At 43.2% G+C, this 20,228-nt stretch overlaps 1 non-coding gene across 1 annotated transcript; it reads right to left on the reverse strand.

Annotated features, from left to right (window-relative positions):
- Positions 1–343: 343 nt before the first annotated feature.
- Positions 344–481, reverse strand: LOC114808467. The gene has a single exon (XR_003756315.1). It is a non-coding gene; the product is annotated as a small nucleolar RNA SNORA7 (small nucleolar RNA).
- Positions 482–20,228: the final 19,747 nt, after the last annotated feature.

The raw sequence follows: 20,228 nt of genomic DNA on the forward strand, positions 1-20,228 counted from the left end.
TGAGAGGAACACAATCCAACTCTAGTGGTCTTGCTTGCTATCTTGGGCTTTCATCTGAGTGCCTACAACAAATGCTGGACAAGGTTTGAAATAAGCATTTCCAAGAATTATTGTTTGCAGCCTTGTCTTACGCTGTCAAGTCATCTCTGGCCCATAGCGACATCATGGACACATCTCTCCCAGAACACCCCACCTCCAACTCCAATCGTTCTGGTAGTGCATCCATAGACTTTTCTTGGTTAAAAATATGGAAGTGGTCTACCATTGTCTCCTTCCACGCAGTAAACTTGAGTCTCTGCCCTCGAGTCTCTCCCTCGCTGCTGCCCAGCAGAGGGGAGTTTTGACTAGTAGCAGATTGCCTTCCACTCTCTAGTCACTGCCCAAGCTAGGAATGGAATGGACAGGCCTCTGCTTGACTCTCCCTCCCATAGCCGAGTCTGGTAGAGTACTAGAAACTCTCCAGGTGTGACCCTGAGATGGGATTTGCAGCCTACCCAGAATCAAAAGGAAATACACTTAAAATAATACTGGGAGAAGACATCAGTCATTTAACATATTCTACAGCAGCTGCTCTGAATCCTGAGTGGTCCTAGTCACCAGCTTTGGGTTTTGACAAAGTCACGGGAATATTTAAGTACATCACTTTGTTTATTTGTTGAAGTCTATTAAATTCCATTCACAGTCTTGGTAGGGTTGAGAAAGGCAGGGAGCCCACTGGGGCCTTCGTTGTTTCTGCCTGGGTCACAGTGGAGGCACTAGTTCCAAGTGAACTACTCTGTCCTGGTTCCTACTATTGCTGCCGCTGTCATTTAAACCCAGTGGCTTTGATAGTCATGGCCTGGGATGGGTATATTCACCAAAGTGGTGGTAACCTCAGTGGTTCAAGGTCAACTGATCCATCCTGCATCCTGTCTCTGCCTGGCTTGTTGTGGGCAGGGAATGTGTCTGTTTATAGTTACAATGTACTCTCCTAAGCTCTTAGTAGTAAGTGCTCAATGAATACAATTAAATGAACAAGGCAGCAGAAGTGGTGGAAGAGAACGGGAAGGAAGAGTAGGTGACAGCTGTAGACATGTGAGTTCTAGTTCTCACTCCCACTCCTTTTCTCCTTGTTCTCCAACCTCCTTGTCTCTTTTAGTTCCTTTTCCTCCTCTCACTCCCTTTTCTTCATTTTTCTCCTCTTCCCCATTTTCTTCTTTCCCCTTTTATTCCCCTCCTTTCTTCTTTCTCTCTCTCTCTCGCTCTCTCTTTCTCTCTCTCTCTCTGTCTCCCCAGACTAATCCCCATCTCAACTAAGGTGATTTCTGGATGCTGATATATGTTTGGGCACATTGCTACTCGGATGATGACAACATTAGAGGGATAAGATTGAAGATAATGGAAAAGAAAGTGAATCAGAGAGGGGTAGGGAGATGAGCATGGTAGAGTCTGCTGCTCTTCATTTCTAAGATATTAAAAGAAATGAAAAATAAACCCCCTGGGGCCAGCAGCGGTCAGAGACAGGGATGACCCTCAGACCTGGTGCCAGGCTGGATATGACTGGCCAGGGGAGGCAGGGCCAAGATCAAGTTGCATCATATGACCTGGAGGGGGAAGCGGCGCCAGGTTGGACAGTAGGTCAACCCCTTCACCTCGGAATTGGTAGGCTTGATAAGATGACCAGACAACTGCCTAAGCCAACCAAACACCCCTCATGCAAATTACATCCTCATCACAGATTCACCTATGGTTGATTTTGTGACTACCACATTCTACATGGGCACTATAAGGCTACTAGATTGTATTGTTCGTTCTTTTCTTGTCCTTGCTCTTTCTCTGTATCAAACATCAAGAGTACCAGAGTTTATTCATTCATTCATTAATATTATTTATTGAGCCCTTACTATGTGCAGAGCACTGTACTAAGCGCTTGGAATGTACAGTTCGGCAACAGATAGAGACAATCCCTGCCCAATGACGGGTTCACAGTCTAAATGGGGGAGACAGGCAGCAGAGCAAAATAGAACAAAACAAAAACAAGACAACATTATCAAGATAAATAGAATCAAGGGGATGTACACCTCATTAACAAAATAAATAGGGTAATAAATAGTAGATACAAATGAGCACAATGCTGTGGGGAAGGGGGAGAAACAGTGTGGGGGGGAGGGGAGGAGGAGCAGAGGGAAAGGGGGCTCAGCTGAGGGGAGGGGAAGGGGGAAGAGGGAGGAGCAGAGGGTTGGGGGGAGTCCCATTGTCAAATGGGTGAGTCCCATTATGAAAAGCAGAAAGAAGAGAATAACAGCTGTCCCAATTTTACTTAATTTTTCACCTTTCTCTTGGAAGGGGTCTTGGCCAGGCATGCTCTTGAAGTCCTTTCCTACTCTGATTCTATGCTTCTGCCTTAGGCTACTCCTTAGTTATCAAAAGCATTAAGTTGTTTCCATTGGCAACTTGGTTTTCTTTAGCTCTGGTAATCTACTGTCTTTGACTGTCTTTTAAAAATAACTTTGTTTCAGCTTTTAGGGACAATGATTTTGGCTTTAAGGGGAAACATGTGTGAGTGTATAATAGCAGAATTGACTTTTAATTTCATTCTTATTTGAAAACATTCAAATATTTGGAGTTTTTTTAATAGCTCTATATCTAATATGTGACAAGTCAATCATTTAGTACCCTAATCCTTGTACATTGATCATTCTACCCTGTTACGTCATTGGATAGTCAGGTGTTCCATATAACCTTTATCCATCTGGTACAGCTTATAACTCACAGGGGTTCTTTTTGGACTTTTGCTATTTCCTGTATTGTGTGACTAGGTGCCAAAATGCATTCCTATACTGCTATGATGTCCAATGTCTTCTTCATGCTGTCTCTGGTGGCTAGCCACTCTTTTCTACTTTGATAGATTTCTCCTTTGGCCATCTGTAGGATATAAGCATCTGTTTGTGCTTAATTTTGTTATCACTCCAGGGTAGAATTCCCCTCTGCTTTTCTCAGCAAACTGAAAATCCCATATCCAAAGTGTGGTGTGCATTTTTCATCCTTGTGGCAGGCAATTTTTGTTTCATTCATCTGCCTCTTAAATGAATCTTAGACTAGTCTGTTTGCAACTAATTCTGGTGTGTTTTTTTTTTCATTTTTTCATATAAGGACTTGCAACTCTGGCCAAATAGTCTCAATAGAGCTATTGCTGCCTTTTGAGAAACTAAGATAAGTACCTTGGAAGTCATGTGCAAATTTTTCAGATTCCTTTTCCTAAAATACTGATTTTTATCCCAAACACAAACATGGTGAAGGAAAAAAATATTTTAAGCTTATTTATTTTCAACTCCTTGTTTCTTTTTCTTCTAGTTTCACTAGGAAAATTAAAAAAAAAATAAATGGGTCCACGGTATCAACTCTGTGAAATTTTTGTCCTGTGAGTTTTTCCTAATGCCCTACAACTATTGAAAATTCTGGGTCACTTCATTCATTCAGTGGTATTTCTTGCACGTGTGACATGGTGGAAAGAACATGGGCCTGGGAGTCAGAAGGTCGTCGGTTCTAATTCCAGCTCCGCCACCTGTCTGCTGGGTGACCTTGGGCAAGTCACTTCACTTCTTTGGGCCTCAGTTGCTTCATCTGTAAAATAGGAATTGAGACTGTGAGCCACACATGGGACAGAGACTGTGTCCAAACCGATTTGCTTGTATCTACCCCAGCACTTAGTACAGTCCCTAGCACAAAGTAAGCACTTAACAAATACCATCATTATCATTATTATCATAATTATTATTAAGCACTGGGGAAGAATACCATAAATGATGAATAGCAGTCAGTCCCTGGCACTAAAGGGGCTCACAGTCTTGAAGAAAAACTTCAGGCTGGGCAACAGGTCCACAAGGTTAGCCCTGACTAATCTCTCATCTTCCCATCCTATTTCTCTTCACCCCTAACTGCATCTCTTATGCATTTGAGTTCTCACTCCCTACACAGTTAGGTGCACATTCCACCCCCTCCCTGCATAGGACTTATGTGCATGCATTTCTTTAAACTTTATTGATTCCCCTACCTACAATTTATTTTAGTGTCTCTCTCTGATGTTAGAATTTAAGGTCTTTGGAACCAGGAATCGTGTTTATCAATGCTGTTATATTGTATGCTCCCAAGGCTTTAGTACTATGCTCTGCCCAGAGTAAGCATGAAGCAGTGTGGCCTAGTGACTAGAAAACGGGCATGGGAGTCAGACCTGGGTTCTAATCCAGGCTCCAGCACGTGTCTGTTGGGTGTCTTTGGGTGAGTCGCTTAATTTTTCTGGGCCTCTTTCCTCATCTGTAAAATGGAGATTAAAAGCTTGAGTCCCATGTGGGACAGGGACTGTGTCCAACCTGATTAACCTGCATCTATCCCAGCACTTAGAACAGTGCTTGGCACATAGTAAGTGCTTAACGAGTACCATTATTATTAATAAATATTATTTATTAAACATATAAATCGCCTTGATTCTATTTAGTTGCCATTGTTTTTACGAGATGTTCTTCCCCTTGACTCTATTTATTGCCATTGTTCTTGTCTGTCCGTCTCCCCTGATTAGACTGTAAGCCCGTCAAACGGCAGGGACTGTCTCTATCTGTTGCCGACTTGTTCATTCCAAGCACTTAGTACAGTGCTCTGCACGTAGTAAGCGCTCAATAAATACTATTGAATGAATAAACACTATTGAATAAATGCATGCAATGATAAGCACAACAGCACTGTGGTTGAAGAAGCCATTTTGAGGCTCCTCACTCTGGCAGAGCTGTCCACAGTCTACTAGTCACAACAGCCACAGCCAAAGCCTTCCCAGTGCTCTATGATCTGTGGAGGCCTGCTGCTGCCATTTCTGGTGCTTCTATGGACTGCTGCTCTCTCCTGCTTCAAGAAGGCCAGTAGGGAGAAGAGCACTGAGTTGCTGAGGAAGAAAGGAATTGTGAGTCTCCAACATAGTAGTTTGGTGTTCCAGGGATGTAGGGGAACCAAGACTATGACTTACTGCTGCTGGAGTCCTCCCCCCTGACTGCCACCCCAACCCCTCCCCCAGCCCACTCAGACGAGTCAGGTAGGGAGTAGAGTCACAAGATAACATGGAGGGAAGGAGATGCGAATCCCAAGCCTCACAGCTAAGCGATCTGGAGGCAAGGGAAATCTGAGGCATTCAGATACTGTAATGACCAGGGTGCTTAATTTCTGGATGATTCTGATGTTGTATTGACCCTATTTCTTAATTGATCGTATTCTCACGTGGAAAGAGAAAAGTCAGTTTCTTCACTCTATGCTCATCCTCTAGACTGTAATCTCACTGTGGGCAGGGAATGTGTCTGCTAACTGTTGTCTTCTAAGTGCTTGATACAGTGCTCTGCACATAATAAGTGCATAATAAGCATAATAGAGAAGCAGTGTGGCTCAGTGGAAAGAGCACGGGCTTTGGAGTCAGAGGTCATGGGTTCGAATCCCAGCTCAGCCACTTGTCAGCTTGGTGACTTTGGGCAAGTCACTTAACTTCTCGGTGCCTCAGTTACTTCATCTGTAAAATGGAGATTAAGACTGTGAGCCCCACGTGGGACAACCTGATTCCCCTCTGTCTACCCCAGCACTTAGAATAGTGCTCGGCACATAGTAGGTGCTTAACAAATACCAACATTAAGTGCTCAGTAAATACCATTGATTGATTCAGATGGTCGGGTCTCAGAATTAGCAGCAGAGCCAGGCATTTGGCCTCTCCATTGTTTACACATTTCTGATTAGTTTGGGATCAAATCGAGGAAAAAGCACAAAAACAGGTTATTAATTACTTGCATAGCCAGAATGTTTACATACAATCATTTCTGGAAGTAAGCTGGAATGAAATGACAATCTGCTCCAGTGTAAGGAAAGAGGTTCAGATAGGACATTTCAGGGCAACAGGTAACATTCCTGCCCATGTGGACCTGGGCTGTGGGAAGGGCTGTACTGATTCCCCCTGCCTCTCCTCACCTCTTTGGTTGCCAGCAGTCACAGCCCCACCACTCCCATTTTACTCCACCTCTCATATCCTGGGCTTGGCTATATTTCATGATATGTATACATGCTATATTTCAACTTTGCTGTGTGACCTTGGGCAAGTCACTTCACTTCTCTCTACCTCAGTTACCTCATCTGTAAGATGGAGATTAAAACTATGGGCCTCACATAGGACAGGGACTGTGTCCAACTCAATATGCTTGTATCTACCCAGCACTTAGTACAGTGCCTGGCACATAGTACACGCTTAACAAATCCCACAATTATTATTAACATCTCTCTGCATAGCCTACAGATTTATAATTTAGGAAAATAATCAGCTTTGTATTTTTGGTGGCGTTTCCTAAAGACTTCCAAATACATCCAGTGAATACCTTCATTTCCTCTACCAGAGAAATAGTGGCATTCAAACCCATTTTGCTCATTTTCCTTTTCTAAGGGATCATAGCTCCACTGAGCTTTCTTACTGCCCTTAGTTCACATGAAGCAATATTCCCCTCCCATCTCTGCTCAAGTTCAGTTAACTGAAAACTAAACCTCTGGAAGTTACAACCACTAGAAGATAGATTTTTATTATTTTTCCAAGATGCATGCAAGCAAGTGAGGTAATTCCAGTATCATGTTTTTCCTGCCATTTCGTGTTTGAATTAAAATAGTGGATTCTACTTACATCTTAAGCAACTGTCTCTGTAGTTGATATATTATATGTATTTTCCTAAATATGTAAAACCATTCTTCAAACCTCTATAAATACCCCTACTTGTTTTATTCATCCCAAAGGATAGGTAATATTTGTGTATCATCTGATTTTTGGCTCCTCTTGTCAGTTTTGACCCAAATACATTTCTTTCAGGGTCCAAACATCAGTGCCTTTCCTGACATATTTCTAGCACCCCCTTAGTGAGTCTAACTCCAGTAGCATTCTGTCATCTGCTTTTCTCTATGTTAAAGTTTCTTCATTGCAGGATATTTGCATTCTAAAGTCTTCTGGAGATATTTTAGGGCCTGTTTTAAAAAGGCACATGGTATGAACATACTTTCCAACAGCTAGGAAGCAGGATTTCTTTTTCCATCTAGTGGAACTTAGAAAAGCATTTTTGGCATTTATCTTTAATAGCTTGCTTTTTTTTCTTTTTGGCTTATATTAGTAGTAGTTGTGGCTCAGTGGAAAGAGCATGGGTTTTGGAGTCAGAGGTCATGAGTTTGAATCCCAGCTCTGCCACTTGTCAGCTGTGTGACTGTGGGCAAGTCACTTAACTTCTCGGTGCCTCAGTTACCTCATCTGTAAAATGGGGATTAAGACTGTGAGCCCCACTTGGGACAACCTGATTCCCCTGTATCTACCCCAGCGCTTAGAACAGTGCTCGGCACATAGTAAGTGCTTAACAAATAGCAACATTATTATTATTAGTAGTAGTAGTAATAGTGTTAAGTGCTTACTGTGTGCAGAATACTGTACTAAGTGCTGGGAAACAATACACAGGTGGGAATTAGACACGATCCCTGGCCCTCAAAGGGCTCACAATCTCATACTATAATGGGGGAGAGCACACTAATAATAATGGTATTTGTTAAGTGCTTACTGTGTGCCAAGCACTGGGAGGGATGAAACCGAACACTAAGACAACAACATAAATGACCTGGACAGATGCACAAATTAAAAATAGCTCAGTAGGGCACTGTGGCTAGAGGAGCAGAATTTTGGGCTCCTCACAGCTCAGAGTCCACAGTCACAATCGCAGCCACAGTGCCCACTGAAGCAGCAGTCACCACAGTCTTCCCGAGGATTTGTGGAGACGGAGCTGTGTTGCCACCTTTTTCTCTCTCTCGTTGGGTTGGAGGTCTTCTGTGAAGCAGAGGAGGGCTAGTATGGGATCCTGGGGAGACAGGTCGGCAGTCCTCCAGTAGAGGATGCCACCAAAATGCCCTGGATGTCGCGGTGCGGAGGCAGCAGTCATGATGGGAAGGCGGACAGTTCTCTCTGGATCTGCTTGGAGGTCTGGAGTCAAGATGAAATGGTGTAAAACTCCTGGTTGTGATGCCTCCAATTCCCCTTTCTATCCTCTCCCATTATGATTCCAGCAACCTCAGCAGCAGATGAGACGTGCCAATATGCTGTCCCAAGCAGCTACTTTCTCAGGGATATAATCTCTCATTTCACACACAACACCTCAAGCATTTTGCTTTGCTCCCCTGATTGGCATAGCATTGCATATATTTGGTCAAATACAAGATGTGGAAATGCTTGTATCCTTTGATCTTTTTTCATGCGTCTGAGACCTTAACCAATTCTTACTTTGGCCTCTCTGTCTTCTCTCCGATTGCCATTATAAATATTATGAAGACCCTTCTCACTATATCAGATATTATAGACAATTGCCCTAACTAAAAGACAGTCAAGTACAACTCTGGGTACGTGGGTGGATGGAGAGGAAACACTGTATGACATTACTAGGCATTTGTGATGTACTCTTTCCAGAATTCACCACCTCAGTGACCCTCCCAACATCCCTCTGAGTTAAGTTAATTTGAAAATTGTTACATAGGCATATGGAATTTGTTACCATGGAAAACTGTGCAGGCAGAAAATATCACTCGGTTCAAGGAGAGTTTGGGATTAATTCATGGCCAAGAAATCGATAATGGCTTGAGCGAAGTGTAAGGGATGCCAGTTATGTTAGAAGGCTCAAGAAGGATTTATAAAGATTCATAGGCAATTGTTTCATGACAAACTATTAGAGGGAGAAGCGGAATGTTAGATGGCACTTCTATAACCTTGGAGATTGATATCAAACAGGACAACATCATAATGGCACTTCAAGGATCCTTTGCCCCTATTGGAGACAAAATATTGGGCCAGATGGATCATTGATCTGATGCAGCATGACACTGCTTGGGTTCCTATTTAATGGTTCTTTCTCAACAAATGTTTACTGTGTCTCCATTCCATACTCTTAGATAAGGGATTTTATATTCAAGGGAGAAGATGCAATCCCTTCCCTTGAGGCAACTAAAGCCAATTACCAAAATACAAGGGCACTTGGATTATATGCTATCGATGAAGGGTGGCTCGAGCTACAATTTATCCTCCTAATGTTGCTCATAACTCATCCCAGAAGCTGTTTCTTTGAACCCCATTTCTTTCATCTTTGACCCGTTTCTTTCGTCCTTGCCCCCAACCCTCTCGTCTGTCGTCACACATGCCCACTCTTCCCCCGGATGCCCTGTAGCCTCACATATAGAGCCTCTGCTGCTGTGGGGTCTCCAGGCTGCTACAGCAGTTTTCTTCACTCTCTTTTCCCTCGTTCCAAACTGCAGTCATAACCAAGCTTCACAATGCTGAGCAGCTCTGAGCTGCTTCATCAGCTTTGTAGTGCAGAGAGGGAGCTCTGAGCCGCTTTGTCATCTTGTGGTCTGGTTGGGCTCCTTGAGCTGAAGGGACTCCAAGCTGCTACTGCTGTGGAGCCAGTGTTTCCCCCTCCTTCCCATGTCCTCTCTCGTCTGTGGTACACCTCAAGGGCATGAATTGCCACCGGTGCCCAAGCACAGCACCCCCTCCCCTGTCAGACTGGCTTCAGCAGCCCGGATGACCTCCCCCTACACAGTCATGGCAGGCTGAGGTGAATCCTCCAGCCCCTGCCCTGAAGGGTGGCTTCCACTTTCTCTTAGAGCCACTACCAACGCAAAACACCTCCAACCCATGTCCCATGACATCTTGGGATAAATCCTGGCACCCCATGTCTCCCCAGCACCTTTGGAATTTTGGGGGTGCCCACCCACCTCCTCACCTCTGGGACATGTGGCTCCAAGATGGTGGACTGGGCCCCCAGATGGAGATTGAGGGGAACATTGGCGGATGCACCAAGAGTGTTGAACAGTTACCATCAGAGACTGATGGAAGCCAATTTCCTGCTCAGCTGTCAATAAGCCACAGAATCTAACCTACTGCATGGGCACAAATAATGGTATGCGGTGGTGGGATCATCAATGGGAGGGTCAAGGGGAGCTGACTATGTCAGCTAGGTGAAGGCTTATGAAAATGGTGGATGTCTTCAATCCCCACCCGTGTCATCATCCCACGCTTGGCGCATGGACTGAAGGCCGCCTGCTGAGACCTCCTGGACAGGAATGGAATTAGAGGTGCCTGACTCTAATTCCATATAATATATTCCATATAATAATTCCAAAGGATTATCTTCGTCTTCTCTAAGCTACACCTCTCTGGGAGTGGTAGCGTTCTTGTCTCCTCTGATTCTAGTTCTTGAGAATAAGGTCCTTGTTTAGATAATATAGTACAAAAGTGAATCGGTGTTGTGATACATTCAAAATTTCAATAATTTTGTATGCCTCTCCCCCACTATTAGGATTTCAGTAACGCTTGGACAGTTTGTGAAGTTATTTTACTGTTGGAGTGTTTTCGATAAACTTTGTCTCCTATACGTTAACTAGACAACCATCACAATATAAGCCTCAATATCATTCATGCTACATTTCTAAGGATATTGTTCTAAAACACAGTGTAGATTGCAAGTGCTGCATGTTTGCTGTTTACCCCAGGGATGAATTTTCTAAGGGATTCTGCTTTGAAATTCTTATACAGTTCCAAAGCTATAATATTCACCTAGGCCTGTGAATCAATCTTATATCTGTTTTACTGTCATTTATGAGCAGATGCACATTCCACTCCTCCTTGGAAATTTCATGGCTTGGGCTTAGCAATGTCTCTAGATAAGACTGCTATTTGTTCCACTATTTGTCCAGGTTAAATTCTGGTTTTGTGGAATCACTGCACATTTCAGCCAAATGATTACACTTGCCACAATTCTAGATACCTTTCAGTATTAGAAACACTCACTAATAGGATGTTTCAGTCCATGTTTATATCCGCTTTCGTCTAAACCTTTATGGTGCTCTTCTCCTGTGCCTGGGCACTCTCATGGAAAAATGCAGAAACTGCTGTTTCTTCAGTGAATTCTTAGACGCTCTCCCAGTAAAATCAGCCGCTCATTTCAGACCACCTGGTCCCAACAAAAATAAATATGGGGACAGGTTAGTGCTCCTATGGTATAGAGATTAGGCATGTCTTTTTCCTCATTTCCTCAGTCTTTTCCATGCTCATCTATACTGGGGCTTTTTAATTTTTTCTCCAAGGAGCTAGGGCTCTGATTTGGCAGGATTTCATAAGATCTTTTATTTGGAGGATAGAGGGGTGTGCCTTTACCTGGCAGAAAAGAGAGGTGATCCTGGAGGGTTTTTTTTTTTCCTTCTTTTCCCTTTCACTCTTAAACCACTGTAAGCACTCCAGGATTTCAGTTCTTTTTCTCTTGATATATTGGCACTCAGTGACTCTGACAAAATGCCTCGTGTTTTTGAATGCCCTTTGCATTGACTCACAAAAATTCACCGAAATTTTATCTTGGAAACCAGCTTTGAATGGCACAATATCATAGCCCTACTAATTTCTTCTGGAAAAAGTTATTTTCCCTAGGTACTATTCCTTCTTGGTTGCAGGCATGCGCCAAATATAATTACAGAGCAACTTTGTCTTCATTTGTTCTTTTTCTGTTTCTTCAGTGACAAGTCACTCTTGAGCCTCCTCTGGCACACGAAGAAAGGAAGCCCCCTGTATTTTTTTTTTCCTTTCTCCTCTTCTTGCTGCTGTTTTCTTCAATTGCATGCTGCCTTTCCTTCAGAGCTTAACTTTGTTGGCAAATGTAATCGTTACTGACTTCTCTTATGGAAAAGACATTATACACCAGTAGATAAGACGAAAACCCTGAATTGTTGAGTCTCCTGAGAGCATGTGGAGGCAACATGTTCTAGTGAAAAGTGCCTGGACTTGATTTCTAGCGGAAAGTCAAGAGACTTGATTTCTAATCCCACCTGGGCCCTAGCCTGCCGAGTGACCTCCAGTAAGTTGTTTAACCTGTAAATTCCTCAGCTGGCTCATCTGCCAAATTGAGATAATAATATCTGCAGCTCCCCATCTCATAGGGTAGTTGGAGGGATTCAGTGAGATAATTAACTCAGAGTGCTTTAGAACAAATAAAAGCATATCATTATCCATTTTCAGCTAAGTCGATAGTCTATTAAAAGTAAGACACTAACATCCTAAGCAATATTTCAATGCAAGGAGACAATGAAAGAAATCTTGGGTTTTTTCTATGCACAAATAGGCAGCAGTGATGATACCCTGGAGTCTGAACAGCCCTGTTTAAGAACTCACTGCTCAGCTTAAATGGGGAAGGGGTTGCCCCAAATATAGATTTTAAGTTTGCATCTAGGACTGACTCAAGACATTCTAGGGACCTGGGCAAAAGGAAGGGACATGGAAGAAAGTGAAACGATGAGGTAAGAAGGAGAAAAAGAGGCACCTCTACCAAATAGCATCTTAGTTCACCATACAGGAACTGCTTAGAGGAGCAGGGTGGTCTACTGGATAGAGCACAGGCCTGGGAGTCAGAATGACCTGGGCTCATTCATTCATTCATTTAATCATATTTATTGAGCACTTACTGTGTGCAGAGCACTGTACTAAGCACATGGGAAAGTACAATGCAGCAATAAACAGACACATTCCCTGCCCACAACTAGCTTACAGTCTAGGGGAATGGGGGTTCTAATCCCAGCTCTGCCACATATCTGCTGAATGACCTTGGGAAAGTCACTTCACTTCTCTGTGCCTCAGGTACCTCATCTGTAAAATGGGGATTAAGACTGTGAGCCCCATGTGGAACAATGGAGTGTGTCCAACCTGATTAGCTGGAACACCCGAGTGTTCAGTACAATTCCTAGCACATAGTAAGCACTTAAAAAATGCCATTGAAAAACTAACCCTCCTATCATCCATACTTGTCACTCATCCTACTTAGTGAAATGCAGTAGATCCAGCCCTCTCAGCCAATAGAGATTGGACATTATTGCAGCTTTATAGGGCTTCAATTTGTCAGGAAACTTGAATAGTCCTTTTTTGACAAGCTTTGGAATTTCCAATAGGTCTTGCTCAGCTGCTGCAAAGATCATCAGTCAATCAGTGATCTTTATTGACCACATTTGTATGCAGAGCACTGAACTAAGCAATCGGGAGAGTATGGTGCAGTTGCTTGACATGATCCCTGCCCTCAAGTAGCTTACAATCTAATAGAGGAGTCAGACATTCAAATCAATTACAGATAGGGACAGCAGCAGGGTATAAAGATATGTACACAAGTGGTGTGGGGTTGGGAGTGAGAATCAAAGTGCTTAGGTGATGCAAAAGGGAGAGCAAATTGGATGGGAAATGAGAGGTTAATTAGTCTTCTTGGAGGAGATCTGATTTTAGGAGGGCTTTGAAGAAGGGGAAAGTGGTGATAAGTCACATATAAAGGTGAGGGAGTTCCAGACTGTAGAGAGGATCTAAGCCAGGGGTCGCCGGCCAGAGAGACGATATTGGGTATAAGAAGTAGGTTGGTGTTAGAGGATTGAAGTGTTTGGGTTGGTTTGCAGTGGGAGATGAGTGAAGTAAGGTAGGAGGGAGTGAGCTGGTCAAGTGCTTTGAATTCAATGGTGATGATTTTCTGTTTGAAGTAGAGATGGATGGGCAACCATTGGGGTTTATTTGAGGTGTGGGGAGAAGTGTGCAGAACAACTTTTCAGATAAATGATCCAGGAAGCAGAATGAAGTGGGGAGAGATGGAAGGCAGGGAAGTCAGTAAGATAGTAGCTATTGTGCTGTGTTACGGCCTAAAGCCACATTGCCATTAGGCAGAGCAAGGTTAATTCAGAAGCCTGCCACAAAAGATTATATCTCAAATTTTGTCAGTAATGAACACCATCAGCTTTTGACAGCTGGTCTCCTGAGCCAGGAAAAATTTGCAGTCTGCCCACCTCCCACCCCTTGCCCATTCCACATGATGTCATCACTTTACGGTGCAGATGCACAGCATTCTGTATGACATTTTCTTTGTTTTTTTAACAGTATTCATTAAGTGTTTACTATGTGCCCTGTACTAAGAGTTGGGGTAGATACAAGTTACTCAGGTTGAACACAGTCCCTGTCCCACATGGGACTCACAGTCTAAGTAGGATGGAGTAGGATTTAATCCCCATAATAATAATAATGATGGTATTTGTTAAGCACTTACTCTGTGCGAAGCACTGTTCTAATTGCTGGGGAGGATACAAGGTGATCAGATTGTCCCACATGGGGCTCACAGTCTTAATCCTCATCTGGCAAATGAGGTAACTGAGGCACAGAGAAGTTAAGTGACTTGCCCAAAGTCACACAGCTGACAAGTGGCAGAGGCAAGATTAGAACCCATGACCTCTGACTCCCAGGCTCATGCTTCTGCCACTAGGCTATGCTTCTGTTGTTGTAACATAAGAACCATTTCTGACTCAGGCTGGGAATTCCTAGACTTTTCACTGCCAATGTTCCCACATTCCTGCTCCCTCTAACATTATGCCCCTGCTGCCGCCCCCACCAGACTTTTGACTCTTCTGAAATTGCATCCTGGGGCAGTTGTTAGTTCAGTGCACTGCATTAAATGGGTGTTCAATATTCGCATTTAGTTCAGTGCACTGCACTGACATTTACTGAATGTTCACTGTGTGCGAAGCACTGTACTGGGAACTTGGGTGAGTACAATATAACAATAAACAGACACATTCTGTAGTAAATAGTGTTACTACTATTCATTCATTCAGTAGTATGAATGACTCCCAGACTGAGCTACCCCCTTTTCCCTCTGTTCCCCCTCCACCCTCTGCTTCTCCCCCTTCCCCCTTCACCTCCCCTCAGCTGAGACCCCTTTCCCTCTCCTCCTCTTCCTCCCCCCTCCCCTCAGCACTGTGCTCATTTGTATATATTTTTATTACCCTATTTATTTTGTTAATGAGGTGTACATCCTCTTGATTCTGTTTATTGTGATAATGTCTTGTTTTTATTTTGTTCTGTTTTGCTCTGCCATCTGTCTCCCCCGATTAGATTGTGAGCCCATCATTGGACAGGGATTGTCTCTATCTGTTGCCCAATTGTACATTCCAAGTGCTTAGTACAGTGCTCTTCACAGAGTAAGTGCTCAATAAATACTATTGAATGAATGAATAAATAGAATTATTGAGTGCTTACTACATACTAAGCGCTTGGAATGTACAATTGGGCAACTTATAGAGACAATCCCTGCCCAATAACGGGCTCATACCACTACTACTAGTCCCACATCATGGCAAATCCATACCCTGGCTCCAGTATTATGCCAAACTCCAGCTCATGCCAGCATTATATTCTGCCTACCAAATTAAAGACAGACATCATCAATTCCCCCAGTGTCCAAAAAATGTCATCTCATTGGTTTTTATCTAGTAAGGGTTATAGCATTTATTGAATATCCAATCAATCAATCAATCATATTTATTGAGCTCTTACTAGGTGCAGAGCACTATACTAAATGCTTGGGAGACTACACCACCACAATATAACAGACACATTCCCTGCCAACAATGAGCTTACAGTCTAGAGGGGGAGATAGACAATAATGATACATGAATTACAGGTATGTACATAAGTGCTGTGGGGCTTGGGCGGGGCGGGCTTGAAATGAGGCTTTGACAGTGGGGAGAGTAATTGTCTGTCAAATATGAAAAGGGAAGGCATTCCAGGCCAGAGGCAGGATGTGGGTGAGAGGCTGGTGATGAGATAGTCGAGATTGAGGTACAGTGAGTAGGTTGGCATTAGGGGAGCGAAGTGCACAGGCTGGACTGTAGTAAGAAAGGAGCGAGGTGAGGTAGGAGAGGGCAAAGTGATTGAGAGCTTTAAAGCCGATGGTAAGGAGTTTCTGTTTGATATGGAGGTGGATGGGCCACCACTAGAGATTCTTGGGGAGTGGGGAAATGCACCGTACTAAGCATTGCAAGCGACACATTCCTAGCCCACAAGGAGCTCACCCTCTAACTGGGGAGAAACCATGGAACATGAAAGATGTACGGATCACTGAAGTCCTGTAGGGTGCATAATGATGGGCTGACTATCCTCTGATTCGATCCAAATTCTCACTGACATCACAGCTTCGTCTTCCTTCCCAAATCATCTCCTCCACATAACTTTACCATTTCAGTTGTTGACACCTCCATGCTTCCCATATTTCAAACCTGTGAACTGGGCATTATCTTGATTTCTCTCTCTTTCAACCCACATATTCAGTCAGTCTTCAAATTCTGACACTTCTTCTTCCACATCTGCAGAATCTGTCCCTCTCTTTCCATCCAAATGGCTACCACACTGATACTTTTGCATGAGCTTTTTGCAGACCCACCTGCCTCCAGGCCCCTCCCTCTCTAGTCTATATTTCATTCTGCTGCCCAGATAATTTTCCTAAAATATCTTTCTGTTCACATCTCCCTACTCCGCAGAAACCCACAATGGTTACCTATTCCTCTCTCTGCACCAAACTTTTAGGTACCTAAACAGCTCTACCCACCCCCCAGCCCCAGTCATCCTTGCTCCTCTCCCATCACCCTACAGTTTGAATGCTTCATTCCCTTCATGCCAACCTACTCACTGTACCTCGTTCTGATCTCTCTGCTTCCGACCTCATGCTCAATGCCCCCCTCTGCCTGTAGCTCTCTCCCCATCTTTCAAGGCTTTTCTGTAATCACATGTCCTCCCGGAGGTCTCTCCTAAACAGTAGCTCATCTCTTTACGCCCTATGGCTATTTCAGCACTTCCGTGTCACCTAAACACTTCAGTACTCACTTCTCCTCTATGGCTCTTATGTGTAATTTATTTTAGTCTGACTCTCCTGCTTGACTGTGTGTTCCTTAAGGACAGAGATCATGTCTACTGCTCTATTGCACTTTCCCAAATGTTTAGTACATTGCATAGAAGGAAACACTAAAGTGTAAATCTATGTACATAAGTGCCATCAGGAGGAGGGATATAATACCAAGGTTAGGTATAAAGCAAGAAATACATCATTAATATCATGCTGATCCTCAAGATAACAAGGAAAGGGAAATTAACCAAAATCTATGCTCTGATATGCAGTTTAAGCCACGAAACTCGTCAGCCTGGTCGCATGAGGTTGGAAAAAATGATTGTGTAGCTGCACACGGTGTCAGTTATGGTATGTGTACTATATCATGAGTCATCTTTAACACGAGGTTCATCACAAACAAAGCCCACGTGTTATAGGAGAAGTGTATTTATGGCATGTGCATCATCTTAAAGTCACCACCTCCATTCAACAGAAGTGTTATTTTGACAGACACTCTTTGAAAACTGCTGATTGCCTAGAAAGGTTTCGCTATATCATTATATGCATAATCTGTCCCACCTCTATAGTGGTATAACTGTGTATAAAAAGAAAATGGGTGTAGGGGACAGGGGCGTTATTTATGTGTGAATAGCAATGAAAATAAGACACTGTGTGAACCTAAATAAAACAAGCTAAATGGCATTCAGGTAGCAAGCCTAAACTAAATCGATACATTGCATTCTCCTTTTCACTTCACTCTCTTTTATTTGACTTTCATGTAGGAAAGCTCTGACTGAGGACAGTGCTCTACTGTAGGTGGGTATCTATATGCTTTTAAACTAGAGATTCAGCGAGCAAGAGATGGCAATGGGATAAGTCAGAAGGGGCAGGATTCCTGATAAATATGGGTGAAATCAGTGCAAATGCTTTCGATTAAATGAAATTTTCACAAGCCTAATGCATTTTGTTATTTGTAAGGCAATAGTAGTAATAATACATATTTTTAGTGCTTACTGTGTGCAGAGTACTGTGAGCCGGGAGAGAATTCGACATGGTCCCTGTCCCTCAGGGGGCTCACAATCTAATCTACAGTAGGTGTTTGTACCTAAATAGCTCTCAATCCACTTTAGCTTGACATAAAAACCTTATTGCCTCTGACCGGCTTTGCATCAGGCACCCTGGGTGAATTTACAAACTGAGGCAGAAGTTAAAACCATACCAGGTACAGTAGACATATTAATCGTATTTCTAGAGCGCTTACTGTGTCCAGAGTACTGTGCTGAGTGATCAGGAGAGTACGCTAAAACTGAGTTGGTAGGCAAGGTCCTTACTTGCAACAAGTTAACAGTCTAGAGGGCACCCAGCAAGGACCAGACAATCTTGGTGTGTGCCTTGTGTGATTGGAACTAAAAGTCCTCATTGACCTTTTCAGCTACACTCGTAACCACGGGGAAACTTCTAAAGCCGAGTCTTCATCTGTGGCTACAAAGGTGCATATCTAACTTGACTTTTAATGTCTCCTCCCTTGGGGCCAGGCAAGAGGAGCCAAAAGGGCTATGGAGAGATCCTGTACCAAAGAGGGCAAGGGCCTCATAGCTATACAAGACAACCGTGTGGCTATGGGGGATTTATGAAAGTCCAGTATTGAATATTTTGATCCAAAATGATTGGGATCTCATAGATATACATCTGTTTCCTCTAGGGACTGTCTCTCAGGCAGCAGACCCAATGCTTAGTACAGTGCTCTGCACAAGGTAAGCAGTCAATAAATATGATTGAATGAATGAATGAAATACCCAAGGACAACTGAATAATAAAAGGATCTGTACAGATTCTGAAGGAAATAGGTGCTCCTTCTTCAAGGAGTAATACTATTTAGCATTTATATAGGACATTGCCATCATTAATTAGTTAATGTATACAATTCTCCCGAGTGGATAGTAGGGAAGTGTTTTCAGTCCTGGGTGGGTTGTGTTTTGTTTTGGTTTTTTGGGGTTTTTTTTGGTTTTGTGTTTGTTTCTTTAACAGAAGAGAAAGATTGAGACCCAGCAAGGTTAAGTAACTTGGCCCAAGCTAAGCATCAAGTCAATAAACAGCAGAAGCAGAATGGGAATGCAGAGTTCCCAAATATCTGTTCCAAATATCTGTAACGTGCTCAGTCCACACGACGGGGCTGTTTCTGAAAGAGAGGGCACTTTTAACCACTGTAGGAGGTGAGTCCTTTGCAGAGAGCACATTTCTCTGGATAGAAATATTCAAAGAGTGTGTGTCAGCAAACTACACCTCTCGCCTGCCCACAGGCAAACAAAACATAGATGCCAAAATCTCTGCTTTTGCTCTGGGCCTCTCTTGCTTTCCGCCCACAACCATTTAATGGTGGTTTGTTGTTGTTTTTTTTCCTTTCTTTTAATTCTAAAATACAGGACTTTAACAACTGCCCAACAGCTGACACACGGCAACCCTTTTGACACAGACTGAATTCCAGGATATTTACTACGTTACTCAGTCACAAGTTCTCCTTCAAAGCCAAACCGAGGGACATTTGGTTTGGAAATGTCCATTCCTGTCTAGGGGCATGGAAAAGTTTTTCTGCAAGGTTCAGTAGTTCACAGGGGCCTGTGTTTCTGGGAAACCTATATATCAAGGCCAGCTAGTTTTATTATGGAGTTTGGGTTTCATTCTGGGCCCTTTTAAGCTGATCATTCCACCCATTTGACCCAAGACCATTACTCCATCAGTATTTATGGAATGTCTGCTGTGTACAGAGCTTTGGATTAGGCACCTGGGAACAAACAGTAAGTGTAACAGATCTAGCCCAGCCTTTGGGCGTACAGTTAGTTCACTGGAGTAGTTGAACACAAAGGCACAGCAAGTATCAAAATAAGTCTTGCTCTCTCTGCCCTGGTATTAAGGGTGCTGCCATTTTCCAAAGAGGCTCCAATACCATAATCAAAGACTTAGAAACATAGAAAATCATCTCAGGATGGTGCAAGGTGCTGTTTTCCTCTACAGTCCTCCCAGGGAACAGCTCTTTCTAATGACTTGTCCTTCTGGAGAGCTAAGGCAGTAAGGAAAGCCACTAAGATTTTGTAGCCTTGACTACTTGAAAATGAATTCCTTCAGAAATGAACAAGTAGTGCCTCGTTAAGTGGTCTGAAGCATTCCCACAACTACTTACTAGGTTGTTTTCCTCCAGGATTGTGGTGGTACAAATCAGCTCACATCTTTAGCATCAGTTTGTTAGGGTCGAGAATTGCAATACTGTGAAAGATTAGGCTTTCCCTTTCCAGAACATTATCTGTTCCAGTGTCAAAATGATTTTAGATGTGTCTCTCAATGACTCATCTTCACATATATGTGAAGATGTGTGTCCAAGTAGTTAGAGCACGGGCCTGGGAGTGCTGGGTTTTAATCCTGGACCTGCCATTTGTCTGTGCAGCATGGCATAGTGGATAGAGCACAGGCCTGTGAGCCAGAAGATCAAGGGTTCTAATC

This window comes from Ornithorhynchus anatinus, chromosome X5 (genome assembly GCF_004115215.2).
Source record: "Ornithorhynchus anatinus isolate Pmale09 chromosome X5, mOrnAna1.pri.v4, whole genome shotgun sequence".
Classification (NCBI taxonomy): domain Eukaryota; kingdom Metazoa; phylum Chordata; class Mammalia; order Monotremata; family Ornithorhynchidae; genus Ornithorhynchus; species Ornithorhynchus anatinus.